At 36.1% G+C, this 19,077-nt stretch overlaps 1 protein-coding gene across 1 annotated transcript in view; it reads right to left on the bottom strand.

Annotated features, from left to right (window-relative positions):
* Positions 1-18,376, bottom strand: part of DIP-kappa (Dpr-interacting protein kappa) — a 421,153-nt gene extending 402,777 nt beyond the window's left edge. Inside the window, exon 1 of the mRNA XM_067769125.1 lies at positions 18,269-18,376. The gene's annotated coding sequence lies outside the window, so the exon portion shown is untranslated. The remainder of the gene's footprint in view (positions 1-18,268) is intronic.
* Between the last annotated feature and the right edge of the window lie 701 nt (positions 18,377-19,077).

Genomic DNA, 19,077 nt, shown 5'->3' with positions numbered 1-19,077 from the left:
CTTGAGTAACACACCATAATTTTCAGGTTCATACCTGACTACAGTAAAATCAAAAATATTAAGGAAACCATTTTCAAAACAAAGTCGCTCTTCGCCTGTGATCGGTGGGACCTTCAAACGTGTTTCTGCCAATTACTACTTCCTGCCGTACGGAGGCGGCTAAAACTTTTAGGGGAATCAAAAACAAGTCAAAGCTGTCCGTATTTATGTTCATCATGAAAGTATTACTATTATTAAAAAAAATCGCGAAATACGAAGATATTCACCATTCCTTTGTTTTTGCAACACAAATCTGTGCTCCTCCCTACCCATGTTAATTTGTAATTTGTACCCAAAGCTTAAACGACTAAAACACCATCTCTCTTCCCCTTTATAATACGAACAAATGTCGTTAACTATTAATAGCTCCTCTGGGTAAAACATAAAAATTTGTATGAAGGTTCTGCAAAACAATGTCACTGCTGATGTCATTGTATATTCTATATCGCATTTACTTTGTCTTTATTTTGTGTTTTTTGTTTGTTGTTGTTTTTGCAACATTATTTACTTATAGCTATTGTTATTGCACTTGCACTTAGTTTCGTTAAAGTAAAATACTTTTTTTCCAACACTTTTTGTTCCAAATGGCTATTGCGATGTTACTTTTGTTATTTACCTTGATAATGTCTGTGATTTTGTAGTGCTTTGCGAACGGATAAAGATACATATGTACATGTAAAATTGGTATCTGGAATCGACATTGTCTACTCTACTTGCACTATCCAATGTATATTTATTGTATTTTTTGGTTTTCTTTGGCATACATGCTGCACCACAACTGTTGATATAAAATGCAATACATACATTAACATTTAAGGTGTTCCGAAATATTTTCAACAGAGAATATACTTTTAAAATATGTTATAGGGCTGTTTGTGCCCGAATGTAGACTAATGTGTCCAAAGTATAGTGGGTGGCTTGAAAATAGTGTAACCGTAGGCACCCGAAACCAAGAATGGACAGGGAAAATTGGCGAACGCTACAAGTATTAGTCGCAAACCATTCTAAATCTAAAAAGATGAACCGCAAATTATGTGAGTAGTCGGCAGGCTTTTCTATAATTTACGAATGAGAAAACTTAAACAAGGAGAATTAAAAAAGGTGTGTCTTATGGTGATGCGCGCAGTATTTATGTCCTACATGTGTACCCGCATGAAGGCAAACATCTTTTCAGTTGCAATGTGGAAGCAACACCTCTGGCAATAATATCTCTCTGGTTCAGCACTATTAAAACTATTACTTTCCTTGGTCCTTAGTTGGAGGATATCGATAACAATTCATGAATGATCGCAACTATTGCACGTTTAAAGCTTTAGTGATAAAATTTCGTATACATACTCTATATTAAAAGGAGAGCCGCTCCACAGAAAATAATGCAAATAGGTTTATAATCAAGCTCACTTATTATACTTACTTACCTACTTAATTGGCGCTTAAAAAGAAATAAATGTAAGGCGCGATAACCTCTGAAGAGATCTAAGGCCGAGCTTCTCTTCCAATTTGTGTCGCGCTCCTCTTGATTTTCCCTACAAATTGGCCGGACGGGACCTACATGTTTTATGCCGACTCCGAACGGCATCTGCAAGGCATCTGAGTTTTCACTGAGAGCTTTTCATGGCAGAAATACACTCGGAATGCTTGCCAACACGTCCGAGGGGCGATTCCGCTTAGAAAAAATTTCTTCTTATTAAAAAACCTTATTTCTAAAATTTTGATGTTGCTTTGCACATGGTGCATATGGTGTGTTAGGCGGAGCACACTACCATCACACCACGGTGGCCGCCCTAACCACTTATTATAATATAATACAAAATACGTATTGCGGACGCATATATGCATGTATGTATAAGAACGGAACACTTTTTCACCACCCGACTACTTTTTAGATCCGGTAATTTTTCATAACCGGTTTTCCTTTCAAAAAGAAAAAATATAACCAAATTTAATCAATATACCTTGAGCCGTTCTGGAGAAATCAGAAAAGGTTTAAGCTGCATAAGTAGGCGTTGCCACGGTAATAATTGTTGTAGTAGAAGAAGTATACCAATAAGATTTACTTGAACATGGAGAGGCGTGCAGTTTATATTAGTACTTCCATTATATTAGGTCGGTTGAATATTTGTCCGCTTTTCATACAAACTTTGCAATCGATTTTTAAGTAACTTCTCATTGTGCTACAAACGTGAAACTTAACAGATAAGTTAAGACACCAAGAAAATGTAAGAAAAGGAGAAAATAAAAATAAAATAAAAACCTTTAAGCACATCCTTTATATAAATAGACAAAAATCAGCAAAAAATGTCTCCATATATAAAGACATATTCTTGCTAAACTTTGATTTTTAGATTTTGACATAGAAATTGCAAAAATATTTATTAGAAGTAAAAATATAAAGGTGGAGCGCAATTGATTGACTAATAATAATTCCTTTACTACCAACTTTCCAATCCAAGTAATGTGTGCTCCACTTTTATTTTTTTACTTCTCATAAATATTTTTTGCAATTTCTATGTCAAAATTTAAAATCAAAGTTTAGCAGGAATATGTCTCTATATATGGAGACATTTTTCGCTTACTTTTGTCCATTTATATAAAGGAAATGTTTAAAATTTTTCATTTCATTTTTTTTTTTTAGCTTAATTTATGACTGTCTTTGTGATGTCCTCTCGGGCCAACCAGTTTAGCGCTTCATAACCTAACACCTCCTTCATGGCATCCTCTATTGGCCACAATTCGCCAAGTAGTTCCTTCAAGCTCCATACTGATCGTCTTTTTATCATGGGCAGTACAAAGCGAATAGCCATCACACCTTAAATAGAATGCAACTAAGGCTAATAAGTTGGTACGACAACTAAAGTTGCTCGTGCTTGCCATCTATTTAACTAGATGGAATTTAGCCCAGCAGATGAGAAGCTTTACATATGACCAGGACTATACAATCAGCCCAATTCTAAACGAAAATTCCGTGCGAGTTTTTCCCTTCTCCCATTCCTAGTATTCTAAATAAAAATTCCGTGAGGGTTTTTTCACTTCTCCCTTTCCTCGTATTCTGAACAATGTTCGAAAAAGCGGAAACCGGTTATGGGAGAAAAGTAGGTATTACGAATGTGAGTGAGAGGGAGATTTTTCCTTCATTTTAAAAGAAATTGTTCACTTGATAAGCTGAAAGGAACGCTTCATAAAAATGTAAGTAAATTGTATTTTTTGAATTGAAAATTACTTATTTTATTAGGTATGTAATAAATAAAATAATATTCTCTTACATTACTCTTGATTTCAGGTCTAAAAGTACAAGTAAGCAACAGATAAAACTACTAATCGATTTGATGCAAAGTCATCCGGAAATTTCGCAAGGTTGTTTTAAAGGAGGCAAAGAAGCCTTACACAGATTTTGGCGTAAAGCTGAGGAAGAGCTGAACTCAGCCGGTCCACCAGAAAATGCATTGCAGAATGGAAAAAGGTGCTTATTTTCATGAAAAAGTTGTATACATACAAGCTGACTAAAACTTATGTGTTCTAGGTGTGGGCTGATCAAAAAAAATACGTGCGTCAAAAAGCAGCGAACAACCATAAGAGTTCCAGAGGCACTGGCGGTGGCCCAAATAACGAATACAAGTTTTCCATAACAGAAAGGGCAATATTTGAGTTGATCGGTATGAAGGAATCCGTGGAGGGAGTGGGAAATAAATTTGGACTGCCATCTAGGAAGAAGATATTGCAGCAAATTGATGGCAACATTCAAATTGAAGATGGAACTACAGTTAGGGAAAGTGGTGTTGTGGACGACATTGTCCAAGTGAGTGAATGTGAGTTAGCTAACAGATTTTAGGAATTGAGTGAGACTGTGGTAGGGATTGATTGTGAGGTATTGCATGATGACCCAGTTATTAGTGTTTGTATGAATGAGAGCCCCTCAAATGCTTTGATTGAAAGGCCCACTTCCTCAAAAAGAGTGCCATCTAAGAGATCTTCCTCTGACATTCTTCAAGAAGAATTGTCAATTCAACGCGAGCTCTGTGTTACCATAAAAGGTGCAGTGTCAGATTCCACTGATCAAAAAGAAAATATTAAAAAAATATATAGGGCGATTGACAAAATATATGCAATTAATAAAAAGCATTATAAGGAAATGGAAAAATTAAAAAGAGAGGAAATAGATGAATTGAAAAGGCATAATTTAGTAATGGAAAATCTTATGCTGCGCCAGCTAGAAAAATAATAGAAAAATACCTAGTCGCATGACACTTGTATATAGCAAGCTACCTGAATTTGTGATTTTTTTAATAGTCCTTTTAATATTTACTAAAATATAAGACTAGTAAATTTTTTTAATATGAATTATTTTTTTATTTTATTTCATAGTAGTGTTAATATCAGTATTATACATGCTTACGTGAACTATTTTTATTTTGTAGACTATAATATTACTTAATTTAAGACTGTGTTATGACGAGCAAAAAAAAACTATTTGTGATATTTCTCTTTTTTGTAAGAAAATGAGACTGAAACTCTTTAGTAGGAATTAAGTAAAATGTACTAAATTGTGATACCTGAATTTAAAGGCAGAAAAAATGAATTTAAAACAGAAAATAAAATATTAAACTAAAAGTATGTGTTTTCATACCTTAAAATTTATAACGAGCTTCCAATGTTGTTTCGTATGTTTTGCGCTGCGTTCAAATACTGAGGCGAAGTCAAGGGTATAAAATCTTGATTTCTGTTTTGAGTTGCCTGCTCTTCTGTGGATTGTACTTCTGTCATATCTATGTATGCCTTGAAATGTATGCATATGTTGTGCAGCGCTCAGCACACGTTTACAATTTTTGCTGCTTTTTTTGGAGTGTAATGTAATTCTCTTGCACCAAGGAGACACCTCCATCGATTTTTCAGCACCCCATTGGTTCGTTCAATAATGTTGCGACACTTCGAATGGGCTTCATTAGATTTCATCTATATAGAGCCTTCGTCGGGACTCCGATGTGGTGTCATAAGCCATGGTTCTAAAGGATACCCGGCATCACCTAGTTTAAAAAGTCTTATATCAATACAAATATTTACATTTTGAATATTTTATTATTACCCAGTAACCAAAAATTGGCTTCACGTTGCAAATACTGGTCTTCAAGGTGAGTTCTCAATTCACTCACATTCCAAATAAAGGAGTCATGCGAGCCACCGGGATGGGAAGCATCAACGTACCGAATTTTCAGCTCATCGTCACACATCTAAGAAAATACAATGCCATAGTCAAATATATTTCTGTAGTAGCCCTTCCTATTGTAGTAGAGATGCTTGTTTTCCGCGGGTGCGATGATACGGACATGAGTTCCATCAATGCAGCCCGTAACACTGGGAATCCCATGCTTCACGTAAAATGCACGTGAAATTCTTCTTCTTTCGTCGCTGCTCATTGGCACACTTATCCATCTTTCGCACAGTTCACTTTCAAAGGTCTCAACGACTTCGTCCAGAACTTTGCTGAAGGTGGGTTGCGCTAAAGAAACGTCCACATCTTTTCCGATTCCTGTTTGATACCCACCTTCAGCAAAATATCTTAAAACTGCACTCAGTTTCACAAGCGGCGATATCGCAAATTGTTTTTTGCGATGCCGTGTGTGCGATGTGAGAAATTCCAACAAATACCGAAATTCAGGTTTGTTAACCCTATAATACTTTTGAAATCAGTAAATTCCAGAAATTTAATGAAATATAAAAGCAAAACAGAAGATGTTCTAATACTTACAACGATTGTGGCAACTCCAACGGATTGGTACTATCGCGCAACCTTCTTCTTATAGTCCTCTGTTGGTGTTGCTGGGAACCTTCTTCATCAATCATTTCGTTCACAACCATATGAAATGCAATACTATTTATTTTTTATTTATATTTTTCTTTAATTTACGATAAATTCGTCAAAAGACACTAAACTTTATTTTCTTAATCAAAAGCAGAAATGCGTAATGAACTGTCAGATGGTAAAACAGCTGACTTCGAAAATTCGAAATTCCTATTCCCCAATTTTTCTTCTCCCTAGGAGAAAAGAATTGGAGGAATTTTTCCGCGGGAATAAAAAAATCCGCGAGAACAAAAGTCCGCGAGAATATTTAGAATTGGTATTAATGTATTCCATACTTCAACAACAGCACCGGATCGTGTTTATTGTCCCGCATAATTGAACGAACTGAAAATTAAAAAAATTCCAGTGTAAAGCAGAATATTTAAGAATATCGAGTACCTTTTATCTCCCCTTATATTATATTAATAGGCGCTTCACTTTGTAAATGATTTTGACCTTTCATAACAAATAATGCTAGTTATTTGTGATTCGCGCCAACTGACGCCAATTCGGAGCACAAAAGCAGGTCAAATCATCCTTCATCTGCTTAACCCAACTCAATGGAGGTGACCACATACCTCAGATTCCAAACCGCGAAGTCTATCAAAACACTTTCTTGGTCGGAGTGTCTGTGTTCATTCGTATAACAAGACCTAGCCACCAAAGCCTTTGGGCTTTTATTCGCTGCACAGCTCATTATTATACTTGATTGTCAGCATTACGGACGAAATCATTAATGATTCGATAAACCAACTAAACAAACACATAAAAAAGATTAAACGAACTAAAATTGAACGAATCATACATCTTGCAGAGAACTTTACACTCCAATAGCTATCTCATCTTCTCTCAACATCGTGCATGATTCCAAGCTGCACATTAGGACAGAAATGGTGAACGACTTGTGGAGCAGGATTTTTATTCGTCCAGAGATGACTTTACTTTTAATTTGCCTACTCATTCAAACTAGCACTTGTTGGCAAGAGTTAGTTTTCGCTTGATTTCCAATCTTAAAATATTTTCTATTATTTTATGCTGATCCCCAGATAATTGAAGACCTTCGCAGTCCCAAATGTATATCCGTCAACAGTGGCGTGGCTGCCAACGCGCAAATATGCCGGATCTTTAGCCGATTGTAAACTTACTAGGTCAGAAGCCGTCCCATCAGTTCGTTGACTTTTGATTCAGTCCTTCGCAGAGTGCGGTAGATAGAGCCTTATACGTGATATTAAGCAGACTGCCTTCGAAGTAATTAGCGCAGTTTGTGAAATCTCATTTGTGGATTGGCCAAAGAACCCTCAGACTTCAATACATAAGCATATGGTCATTCCACCATATTCTTCATAGGAATTTGCGTGCCCTTTACGAACTCTTTGCTTCCGTCTTTAAATAGCCCGGCGGGAAGTTCGTCATTTGCCGGCATCTTGTTACTTTTTAAATGTCATATTGCACTGTCCCTTCATCATAGTCGGGTGCCGGAGTATTTTCCGTCATCGCAGTTAAGGTATCGGGCTCGTCTTTCCGTCGTTAGCTGGCAATGAGGAGAAGTGTTCTATTCACAACTTCAACATACTTTGTACGTGAGTAAGTAGGTCGCCATTAGCATTCTCCGCAGGAATCTGTCATGGTCTGGAAACTATCGGTCGTTCGTCGAATGTTTTGGTAGAATTTGCATGCATTATTCTTGTCAGCCATCATCGAAAGCTCCTTGCACTCACTCACGTCTTAGGTTTTTTCGCCGGTTCGCAATGTCATGCTTACGGTAGCGCCCTTTTGTTTCGAGGCACGGATATATTTTCAGTTCGAATTATTGCTCTTAGTGAGCACTTGTGAGAGCTGAGTGGAGTAATTATCAGCTGTATGTTTTATATACAGCTTCCTTGTGCGCGCTTTCTTTGCTGTACAGATTCGTGTATGTATCTTCGCTGCCAAAAGGTAGTGATCCGATTCGGTATTCGTATATCGTAGAATACGCAGACCAGGTCACTGGAACGATTCCTGCCGTCGATCATGAAGTGATCGATTTGGTTTCGTACCCTTCGATCAGCAGACCGCCAGACTTGATATATCCTTCCTTGCCTTGTTAACCAAGAAAAAATGTTCAATCATGGACAAGGCACCCTAACATCTGTGGCTACATATATGTAGCCCCACAAGAGGACAAAAGAATTTGTTAGCCAAAAACGAAAAACGATGCCAACTGCCAGTCGTCTTTGTGTCATTATTATTGTCGCAACGTATATTGTTTGGCGCAACAATAATAATCTTGCTTTGAGTGATAAAAGCACATATGTACATATATTCATATGTGGTTACTGTTGCATGCACTTTTCTTCTAGCACCGTTAAGCTACATCTCTTTTGAAGATAGAAAAACTAAAAAGATTTGCTTTTTTTTTTTTGTTTGCCAAAAAGGAAAACCAAAGCTCTGCTGCATTATGCCTACTGTGTTGCACGTTGCGTACTCGTAAACTTTCTTCTGCCAAACAGCACGAAAAATAACAGCGGTAAAAAAAAAAGCAACAAGAACATGATGTTGCGCAAATATGGGTGTAGTAAACTGAAGATGAAAAAAACGCAGAAAATATCGAAAATGTGACAAATGGCGCAAATTGTTGTTGCAGTAACATGCAATGCCAACGCGCTGAGTGCGAGTGCCGAAGCAAGCCAGCTGTTAGAAAACGCCCCGCGTAGAGGCATGTCAAGCTACACACACACCAACAAATGCATGCACCTAAAATTTTATATGCATTCCCTATTTGTTTCGGATTTTAAGTTTTGCCGTTTTTAATATATTCTGGATTTGCTTTCTTTCCTTATTCGTTTCTTTCCATTTATACATTTTCTTTTTACACTTACTTTCTTTCATACTTTTTTTTAACCTTATTTTGGTCATCTTCCTGCTATAAAATACTTTCAGTCCTTACTTTTGCTCTGAGTAAAATGGCTCCCCAACGATTGACTGGTGCCCCTACGGCTGCAGGTTAATAGCATAAGCAGCTGCAACAACAATTACAACTCATATTTGTATGACGACGACTTCCTTGCATTCCTTGTGTTCTTCCGTTGCATACTAAGATTAAACAAAAGTATGTATATATGTGTATATTATTGGAAAAGTCGCGTGGCACTTTTCTTTCGTACTTTTGCAACTGCTTGATGTGCGAGGCGCTTTGTTGTAGAAGGACAACGTGTTAGTGGGGCGGCATTTGTACAATGCATTCAAATACTTAGTGTAATAAATAGAGAATGGCCCGTATTTTGTTTTTGTTAACGCTACAAATGTTCATAGCGTGACAGCTAAGCGATTTAAGTGACTTTTAAAGCATTTATGCATAAGTACTGAATATGCTTATATGTATACACATACATATGTACATATAGGCTGCTTTATATGTATGTATAAATTATTTTGGCATTTTGGTCATTGATACGAAAGGAATGTTGTTAGAATCTATGTAAATATCAGCGACCGGCAATATATCACACGGCGAAACATTATTATTTTTATACCCAGCATGTATTAGTACAGAAGGGTATTACAACTTTGATTGGATAACGGTGGTACGTATTGACATAAAGGAATTGATGTAGATATAGGCTTGTACATATGAAAATTGTAAGCATCGAAAACAATTTTGATTTAGCTATCTCCGTCCATCTGTCCGTCTTTAAGCCGATAACTTGAATAAAAATTGAGATATCCTCAGGAAGTGGGGAAAATCGCATAGTAACTACTCCCACTTTTTCGGTATCAAAATTTTCGAAAAATGAAAAAAATGCGGTAATTCATTACCAACGACTGATAAACTGATGTAACTTGTTACGTAATTAGCTCACGCGAAATGATAAGAAATAGATTTGAAAATATTTTGGGAAAATAGGCGTAGACCGCATAAATTTAGAGGCAGGAAATCTGATGATAAATCTTAAGTTGGAGATGGCATGTTGACATTTGGCAGGAAGGTTGCCTTTACTATCATATTTTTACTTTATGAAAATTAAAAAAAAAAACCGCTGGCGACCATGCCCACTTTAAAAAAAATACTAATTAAAATTTAAAAAATAGAAAAAATGTCATTATTCATTCGCAAAGACCGATGGATAGATAAAACTTAATATGTCGGTTGACCCTAAGACAAAAAAAATGGTAAAATTTTGAAAAGAGGGCGTGACACAGCATACATTTAGTGAATGAAAATTTAAAAGTTTGTGGCCGCCAAACCGTGGTGTTAGCGTGTTTCGCCTACCACACCGAAAATCCTGGGTTCACGCCCCACGCAAAGGCAAAAGAAAAAATTTATAAACAAGAGTTTTCAATAAGAAAACAAGTTTTCAGAGCGGGGTCCCCCCTCGGCAGTGATTTGGCGAAAACTCCGAGTGTACTTCTGCCGTGAAAATCTTCTCGGTGAAAATTCATCTGCTTTGCAGATGCCGTTTGGAGGCGGCATAAAAAATATAGGTCCCGTCCGGCCAATTCTTAGGAAAACTTAAAAGAAGCACGACACAATTTGGAAGAGAAGCTCGTCGGTCTAAAATGTCTTCGGAAGTTATAGCGCCTTTACCGTTTTACAATTTCTCTTTGACTGACCCCTTTCCTTTTCTTTTCCTTTTCCTTTCTCTTTAACCCTTCTCTTTTTTATTCCCTTAACATTTCTTTCCACTTTCCTTTCTTCTTCCCTCTTACTTTCGATTTCTTTTCCAATTCCCCATTCACTTTTAGTCCCCCTTTCTGTTTTCCTTTTGCTTCCCTTCTTATTTTCCGTTTTGTTTTCCACTTATTGCCCCATTTCATTTCCTTTCTTATTCTTTTCATATTTTCCCTTTTTTGCCCTTTCGCTTTTCTGGTTTCCTTTTCACTTTTCCCTTTGTTACCTTTCGCTTTCCTCTTCCCTTCAATACACTTCTCATATCATTTGTCTTTTACATCTCTCTTTCTCTTTTCATTTAGTATTTCCTTAGCGTTTCCCTTTCCATTTCACTTCTCCTTTTCACATGCCTTTCCTTTCTTATACTTTTTATATTCCACTTGTTCCCCCCTTCCCTTTCCTTTTTTAAAGTTTTCATATTTTTCTTCCTTGCAGGTTTTTTATTGATTCTTATTTCTTATCTTCTTCTACCTTTTCTCTCTACTCCCTATTTATTCTTATAGGAAAGAGTAAAATTTGTCTCATTCTTTGATTATAATATTTGTTTCCCTAATATTCAAAAGCACTGGCCAAGTCTACGCCGTGTTATGCGAATGAAAATGATCTTCTGGTTAAGAAAGTATTTTTCTCGGAACCCGCCTATGGAGAGGGCGACCCCCACTCCAATGGAAGTTCCGGGTGGAAAACGATTTAAATTCTCTTGGTGTGGCCAATTGTCGCCAGTAAACCTAGCGAAGAACCAACTGGCGCATATTTTAGAATGCCCATAATCATTTAAACTGTTAAGCGCTAATTGAGTAAGCAAAAAGAAGAAGAGGTGAGGGAGGGCTCCAGTACTTCTTAACTGTCTGGGGCCCGACAAGGTTGTACATTTGTATCTCTTTTCTGTTCTCGAGGACTTGTCAGCACCTGAGAAGACAATCAACTTTGTTTCCCCCTCCAATATAGAAAATACAGTTATTCAGTCTTCTTTTAGCCCTTGTTTGCTTCTGCTAAATCACAGGTCATGCTTTCATGCACCAGATAATATTTATAAAAACTGAAACTCGCATATTCCTCTTTGAGGCGATGCCATATGCTTTTCAGTGCAATAGGAAATCGTAACATATATAACAATAATAATATAGACAATTTTTATTCCACCGGTGTCTGTTGTTTTTATAGCTGTTATGAAAGTTTAATGGTATATTAAGTTTGTCACTAATCTCAAAATTGTAAGTCCTTAAAGGAGAGGAAATAGACCCCCCAATAAGTGTACCGGGATTGTCATAATGATGAGCTGAATTGATTTAACCATGTCCGTTTGTCCACCTGTCCCTCTGTCCGTCCGTATGCCTGTCTGTTTGAACGCTAATCAGTCCCTCAATTTTTAAGATATCCTGATGAAATTCGGTGAGCTAGTATATATGGATGTTCGATTAATCATTTGTCGGAATTGACCAGATCAAAATTTTCCGGATTATCACAAATACGGCATATACTATGGCCTGAAAAGGATTGATGATACATATCTTATATATCCGATATAAAAGATTGTTCAGATAAGAGGTTTAACGAAATTTCTTCCTCACTTTAAAAGTTAGAAGTTTGAAATTTTTATTTATTATAATTAATTTATATTTTAATTTATTCTTTCGAAAATTCAAAAACAAAAATGGTTCTTACTGGCTAAAATGAATCACTAAGCCTAATTACAAAACAGAGTTAAGTAAATTAGGAAAAATAGATTTTGGAAAAGAAACATCAAGCTTAATAGAATTAGAGATCCCACTAAGCTCACGAAGAGAGCACGACGAGCCTTCATCGCATAGTTAGAGACTTATGTTTAATATAAAAATGGCTATGAGAACGGCAGACCGCCTTGGAATATGAAAATGAATCGCGTGCTGCAAAGAGGAGCAATCAATGTCACCATTAAGAACTCTGAAAAAGAAGGAAAAAACAAAGGGTTGTGAGTTCTAATTATTTTAAATTAAGCAAGCGGGAATGACAAGAAGGGATTGGGCTGAGAAATGTAAGTATTTTACGCAAAATTTAAGGAAGATCTTTTGTACTCGCTCAGTCCTGTTAAATGAAAACTTGCGATAAGGCCTCCAAATTAATACTGCATATTCCGGTTCGAACGACAACGAACAGAAAGGAGTGGAGTAAAAGAATTTCAAGGTATAGGGATCTAAGAAGGAAGCAAACGCGCTTGAAATTACATAATTAATATGGTTATTGAAAGAGAACGAGGAGTCAAATATGACCCCTAAGTTTTTAATCTCATCAAGGAACTGAAAGGGAGTATCCGATATAGTACATGTCTTTGGTAAAACATTGCGAATTTTAGAACAATGTGACATGAAATAACTTGCTGAGATTGGGAGATAGACTCGAATTACGGCACCATATTGCTAATCTATCTATGTCGTCTTGGAGACGCTGTGCGTCCTCACCATTTTTAATAATGGAGAAAACTTGTAGATCATCAGCGTAAAGTAAGAATTCCGATGACACAAAATATTTTTCTATATCATTGATGAACAAAATAAAAAGAAGAGGATCTCAGATGCTCCCTTGGGGTACACCGGAGGTGGAAGTAAAAGTGTTGGAAGAGGAGTGGGGTTATAAACGCCTAAGAGGAGTGGGTATAAACGCAATCTACTTGATGGTTTGAAGAGAACGCGTCAATGCAATATTCACTAAACAAAGTTAAGTTTGTGACGGTAGACCTCCCTACAAAAAAGCCATGCTGGTTTGGAACTAACAAATTTTTTGCAGCAAAATACATTTTATCCTTAACATTTCCTTCGAAAGTTTAGATATCTTAGATGTTGAAATAATAACTTGGAGTTTTAAGTTCAATATTTCCTATTGAGAACATATTTCTAATAATTAGAATGAATAAGACATATTACATATATTGATGAGTTAACTATATGTACACATGAATTTTTTCTTTTAGTCCTCATTAAATCGTTGAACTAAGAAGTGCTTTTCTTTTATTGTACCGGACATTCACGCAAGTATACAAATCCCCTTCCAAATTCCTACCAACAAAGGTTATGGTCCCAGATCGCGTGTGAAGTTATTTAAAATTTAATAATTAATCGGGGTTTTACAAAATAAAATTTTAAAAATGAATTCGAGTTTGCAAATCGAAAAACTGAGCGATAATAACTATGATGTGTGGTGCATGCAAATGCGCAGCATATTGGTTAATATGGACCAATGGCGCATCGTTAATGAAGATTGTAAGCGCAGTGATGAAAATGCAGAAAAGTGGGATCAAGATGATCAAAAAGCGCTAGCTAATATTATTTTATGCGTAAAACCGACGCAACTCAGTAATATTAAGGCTTGTAAAACTTCAGTGGAAGCATGGAAGAGACTTCGTGATGTTCATGTGCCGAGGGGACCTTTACAAAAAGTTCGCTTTATAAAAAGTTGCTTGGTTGCAGTATGTCTGCTGGTCAAAGCATGTCAACTTATCTAAATTCGTTTGTCGAAGTCGTAGATAAATTAGCCGAAGTGAACATCGAGTTAAACGAAGAGCTAAAAGTCATAATACTATTATCTAGTTTGCCGTCCGAGTACGAAAACTTCGTGGTAGCTATCGAGACTCGTGATGAATTGCCGAGTTTCAGTACTTTAAAAGTAAAGCTGTTAGAAGAGGGTGCTAGAAGGGAACAACAAGCAGATCAAAAAGCTCCTGCGCAAGCTGTTTATACAAGTGTAAAAGAATCAGCGCATAATGGTAATAAAATAAATACAAAAGCAAAAAGTCATGTAAAGTGAAATGAGTTCAAGGGTAAATGCTTTAGTTGTGGCATGCGTGGCCATACGGCTTCACAATGCAAAAGAAAGGGCAAACAACAATATGATCGTGAAGATAAACAAAGTTCTAAAATTAACGAGCTTTCTTACGCTGTATATGCTGCTGCTGTGGGGGATGAACGAAGCAAATACAATTGGTGTGTAGACAGTGGTGCAACGACACATATGTGTTGCGACAAGAATATGTTCGTGTCATTCATCGAAAAACGAGAAAAAGTTATGTTAGCAGCAGATAATTTCACTTACTCACAAGGTATAGGTACGGTCAAAATAAAAAACAAATGAATGTGAAATAGAGCTACGTGATGTATTGTTTGTGCCTTCACTGAAAATGAACTTTTATTCTGTTAACAAAGCTCTGCAGCATAAACATACAGTGGTATTCAAAACTATGTTGTGGAAGTAAAAAATTCCATAGGGGTTAACATTGCTTAGAGCTAGATTACAAAATGATTTGTTTATATTCAATGCACAAGTACAAGGTTCAAAAATTTATTTAAATAATTTAAAGTGGCATAATCGATATGGTCATATAAACTTCGAAAGTTTAAAGAAAATTGCCGACAAAGGTTTAGTGCGAGGTATGGACACAAAAGATGTAAAAACAAAAACAAATTGTGACACATGCAACAAAGCAAAATTAAGTGCAATGCCTTTTCCAAAAAAATTTGAAATTGAGTCAAAAGAAATATTAGAGCTTGTGCATACAGATGTATGTGGACCCATAAACGTAAAATCAGTAGGTGGTGCACGATACTTTCTCACATTTATTGACGATTTCTCGAGAATGATTTTTGTTTATTGTATTAAAGAAAAGAGCGAAGTATTTGAAAAGTTTCAATTATTCAAAAATATGGTCGAATGTCAAACTCAGAAGAAAATTAAAAAGCTCCGAAGTGACAATGGTACGGAGTACATAAACAATAAATTTACCGATTTTTTAAATGAGTGCGGAATTAAAAGGCAGTTAACTGTGCCATATACTCCCCAGCAAAATGGAGTGGCAGAGAGAGTTAACCGCACAATTGTAGAAATGGCTAGAAGTTTGCTGGTGCATGCAAATATAGAACAAGAATTGTGGGGTGAAGCTATACACACAGCTGTATATTTACGTAATCGCGCACCTACAAAATTACTTAGAGATTACACTCCTTATGAGATTTGGTACAACAAAAAGCCGTCGGTAAAACATTTCAGGGTTTTTGGTTCGCGCGCATTCGCGTTAAATAAAACGCAGCGTGGTAAATTCAGCGCAAAGGGCAAAGAGTATTTGTTCGTCGGATATTCTGAGGTTGCAAAAGCTTATCGCTTGTATGATAAGGAAACGAGGCAAATTTGTGTAAGACGTGACGTAAAATTTTTAGAAGATGAAGTCAACTTAGCTGTGCCCGAAGGTGACACCAAAACAGAGATGAAAATGACATTGCTACAATTTTTGTAAAAATCGACGATCGTAACCTGTTGAAGAAGAGCGGAAAGAAGATGAAGAGTTTGAAAGTTGCACCGAAGACGAAACAGAGGTAGAAGAGGCAAATGTAGGCAATGTTGCAGAGAATGGAATCGTTTCGAATGAAATGCAAATAATTGGTGAGTCTCATAGAAATGGAAACGAATCACGTCGCGGTCGAGGTAGGCCAAAAATTATTCACACTGGTCAAGTAGGGCGTCCCAAAAAAGAGTATCAGATGCTAAATTATCTACAATATGGTGAAGATGTAGACACGCCTCGATCGGTCAAAGAAGCATTGTCAAGGGAATACTCCTTTGAGTGGAAGAAATCAATGGAAGAAGAATATTCGGCGCTTCTTGCTAACAACACTTGGTCAGCAGTAGATCTGCCTGATGGTCAAAAAGCGATTGGATCGAAGTGGGTTTTTCGAATAAAACGTGATTCAGATGGCAATATTCAAAAGTTCAAGTCGAGACTAGTAGCAAAAGGCTGCAGTCAGCAGCTGGGTTTAAATTACTGGGAAACGTTTTCGCCTGTAATACGATATGAAACAATTCGTATGCTACTTGCTATTGCCGTTGAGAAAGAGCTTCACTTATATCAGATCGATATTTCCAATGCATATCTCAATAGTAAGCTTACGGAAGAAATTTACCTTAAAAAACCAGAAGAATTTGTAGACAATAAAAATCCTAATAAAGTTTTAAAGCTAATAAAGCCATTTACGGCTTAAAGCAGTCTGGGCGACACTGGAATAGTACTCTTGATGTAGCATTGAAAGATATGGGTTTCAGCCCATGCAAAAGCGAGCCGTGTTTGTATGTCAAACAATACAATGGCAGTTATAGTTACATTGCCGTTTATGGTCGACGATCTTATCTTAGCATGTCCAAGCGAGAAAGAGATTGCGAGCATTAAAAAATCATTATCGTCTAAATTTCAACTACACGATAGCGGGGCAATGACATTTTTTCTTGGCTTCGAAATAGAACGTCAGGGTAAGACAGGTGCGATTTCTGTGTGTCAGAAGAACTATATAAACGAGTTATTGAGTATGTATGGTGTGACATCATGTCGTCCGGTAAGCACACCTCTAGATCCTGGTTTTCAAGTAAGCTGCAGAAATGACAAGTGCACTAAAATAGACGCAACAAGCTATCAATCGTTAATTGGATCTTTAATGTACTTGGCCATTTCAACGCGGCCAGACATTATGCACGCAGTAAGTTTATTAGCACAAAGAAACCAAGAACCCCACACCGAACATGAGGCTGGTGCAAAACATGTCTACGATACTTATCAAAACCATCAATTTAAAGTTACACTACTGCAAAAATGGTAAACCGGTAGAAGGCTATGCGGATGCGGATTGGGCGAGTAACAATTTAGATAGGAAGTCATACACCGGTTATTCGTTCTTTTTGGCGGGTAGCGCTTTTTCCTGGCAAGCAAAGAAGCAAGATGTAGTCGCATTGAGCAGCACAGAGGCTGAGTACATCGCTTTAAGTACGGCAGCAAAACAGGCTGTATATCTGCGGAGCTTACTTAAAGAAGTTGGTTTATTCACGACATCGGTCCTGTTAAGTTAAAAGGCGACAACATGAGCGCAATTCAAATTTCAAAGAACCCTGTGTTCCACAAGCGAACCAAGCACATAGATTTGAAATATCATTATATCCGAGAAGTTGTCGAACAAAAAGTAATAGAATTAGAGTACGTCTCCACAAATGAAAATGTTTCTGATATTTTTACAAAAAATCTGCAAAAACAGAAACATGTAAAATTTGTTCAAATGCTTGGTCTTAAAAATTAACTGAAGAAATATTTAACTTAAGAAAGAGTGTTGAAATAATAACTTGGAGTTTTAAGTTCAATATTTCCTATTGAGAACATATTTCTAATAATTAGAATGAATAAGACATATTACATATATTGATGAGTTAACTATATGTACACATGAATTTTATCTTTTAGTCCTCATTAAATCGTTGAAATAAGAAGTGCTTTTCTTTTATTGTACCGGACATTCACGCAAGTATACAAATCCCCTTCTAGATTCCTACCAACATTAGACATTGGCCTATTGTTAGAAATATCATTCCTTTGGCCAATTTTGAAAATTGGGGAAATATACGAAAGTTTCCAGGAACCCGCAAAGAACCCAGAATTTAGAGATTTGTTAAATATATTTAAGAGTGGGCTACAATAGATCGGCCGTTTTATAATATATATTTCATACAACTGATTGTTGCGATTTTAGATATTTTTGAAAATTAGTACGTTTACAAGTACCTGGCGCTGTTTCATGTAGCATCACTGTAAATAAATCAAAACATTTAAATTTTCTTCACTTTTTTTCTCAATTGCAGTAATTTTTCAAAACATATATCTCTCGGCAGTTGTAACAAAATTTAATAAAAAAAGGAAACTTTAAATTCCATAACTATGTAAATAGTAGCAAATTGTTTACACACACCCACTAATATTTCCTCAGTTAAACGTCGTAATGTAAGGCACGCACGCTTGCCCGCCAAGCCGGAAATGCACAAATGATGGCGGAAGCGCACACAAAATTGCGGCGAACACCTCGTAATTCAATGTCCTTGTGTAAGCAAATAAGAATGCCGGCACAAAATTTATGACTTTTGCAGAAGTGGAATTAGTAAGTAAATTTGACTATTTTTTTTTTTTTCAATAAAAATATTAGATTTTTGATTTGCTTTACAGTGTTTTTTTTTAATTATTTGTTAAAGATTTCCTCAATTACAAAATCTGTTTATGATTTTGTAACCACTTTTAAACTTGTTTGAGTTTTAATGGTTGCATGATTGTTTTTAATCTGAGGTTTTTGCTGTTTTTAAACTTTATTTGACAATATGCTTTAAATAAATCTTATCCTGCTGCAGCAGATAATTTAAGGAAATCTGTCACATTTCACTAATTGTTTTAACACATAAATAATTTGGCAATTAATTTTAATGCTTCTCTATCTTTGCTTATATTTAATAAATTTCTGAAATTTTTTTTTTTTATTACATTACAACAAAGCACTTTTTGCTTATTGCATTACGACATTTTTCATTGTATGAAGTAAATCACTCATCTAATATCAACTGCAACATTTTTTTATATTTTTTTCTTACTTTCTATTCATCACAACACTTCATTCAATTCATTATTTCCCATCAATTTTGCTCGAAAATCCGTATTTAGCGCGTCCGTTAATGTAACCGCTATTTTAGTTTACTCGCAGTAAACGTTCCCGTCCAATGCTAATATCGATAC

This window comes from Eurosta solidaginis, chromosome 2, assembly GCF_040869045.1.
Source record: "Eurosta solidaginis isolate ZX-2024a chromosome 2, ASM4086904v1, whole genome shotgun sequence".
Lineage (NCBI taxonomy): Eukaryota > Metazoa > Arthropoda > Insecta > Diptera > Tephritidae > Eurosta > Eurosta solidaginis.
This window is presented reverse-complemented; position numbering and strand designations above follow the sequence as displayed.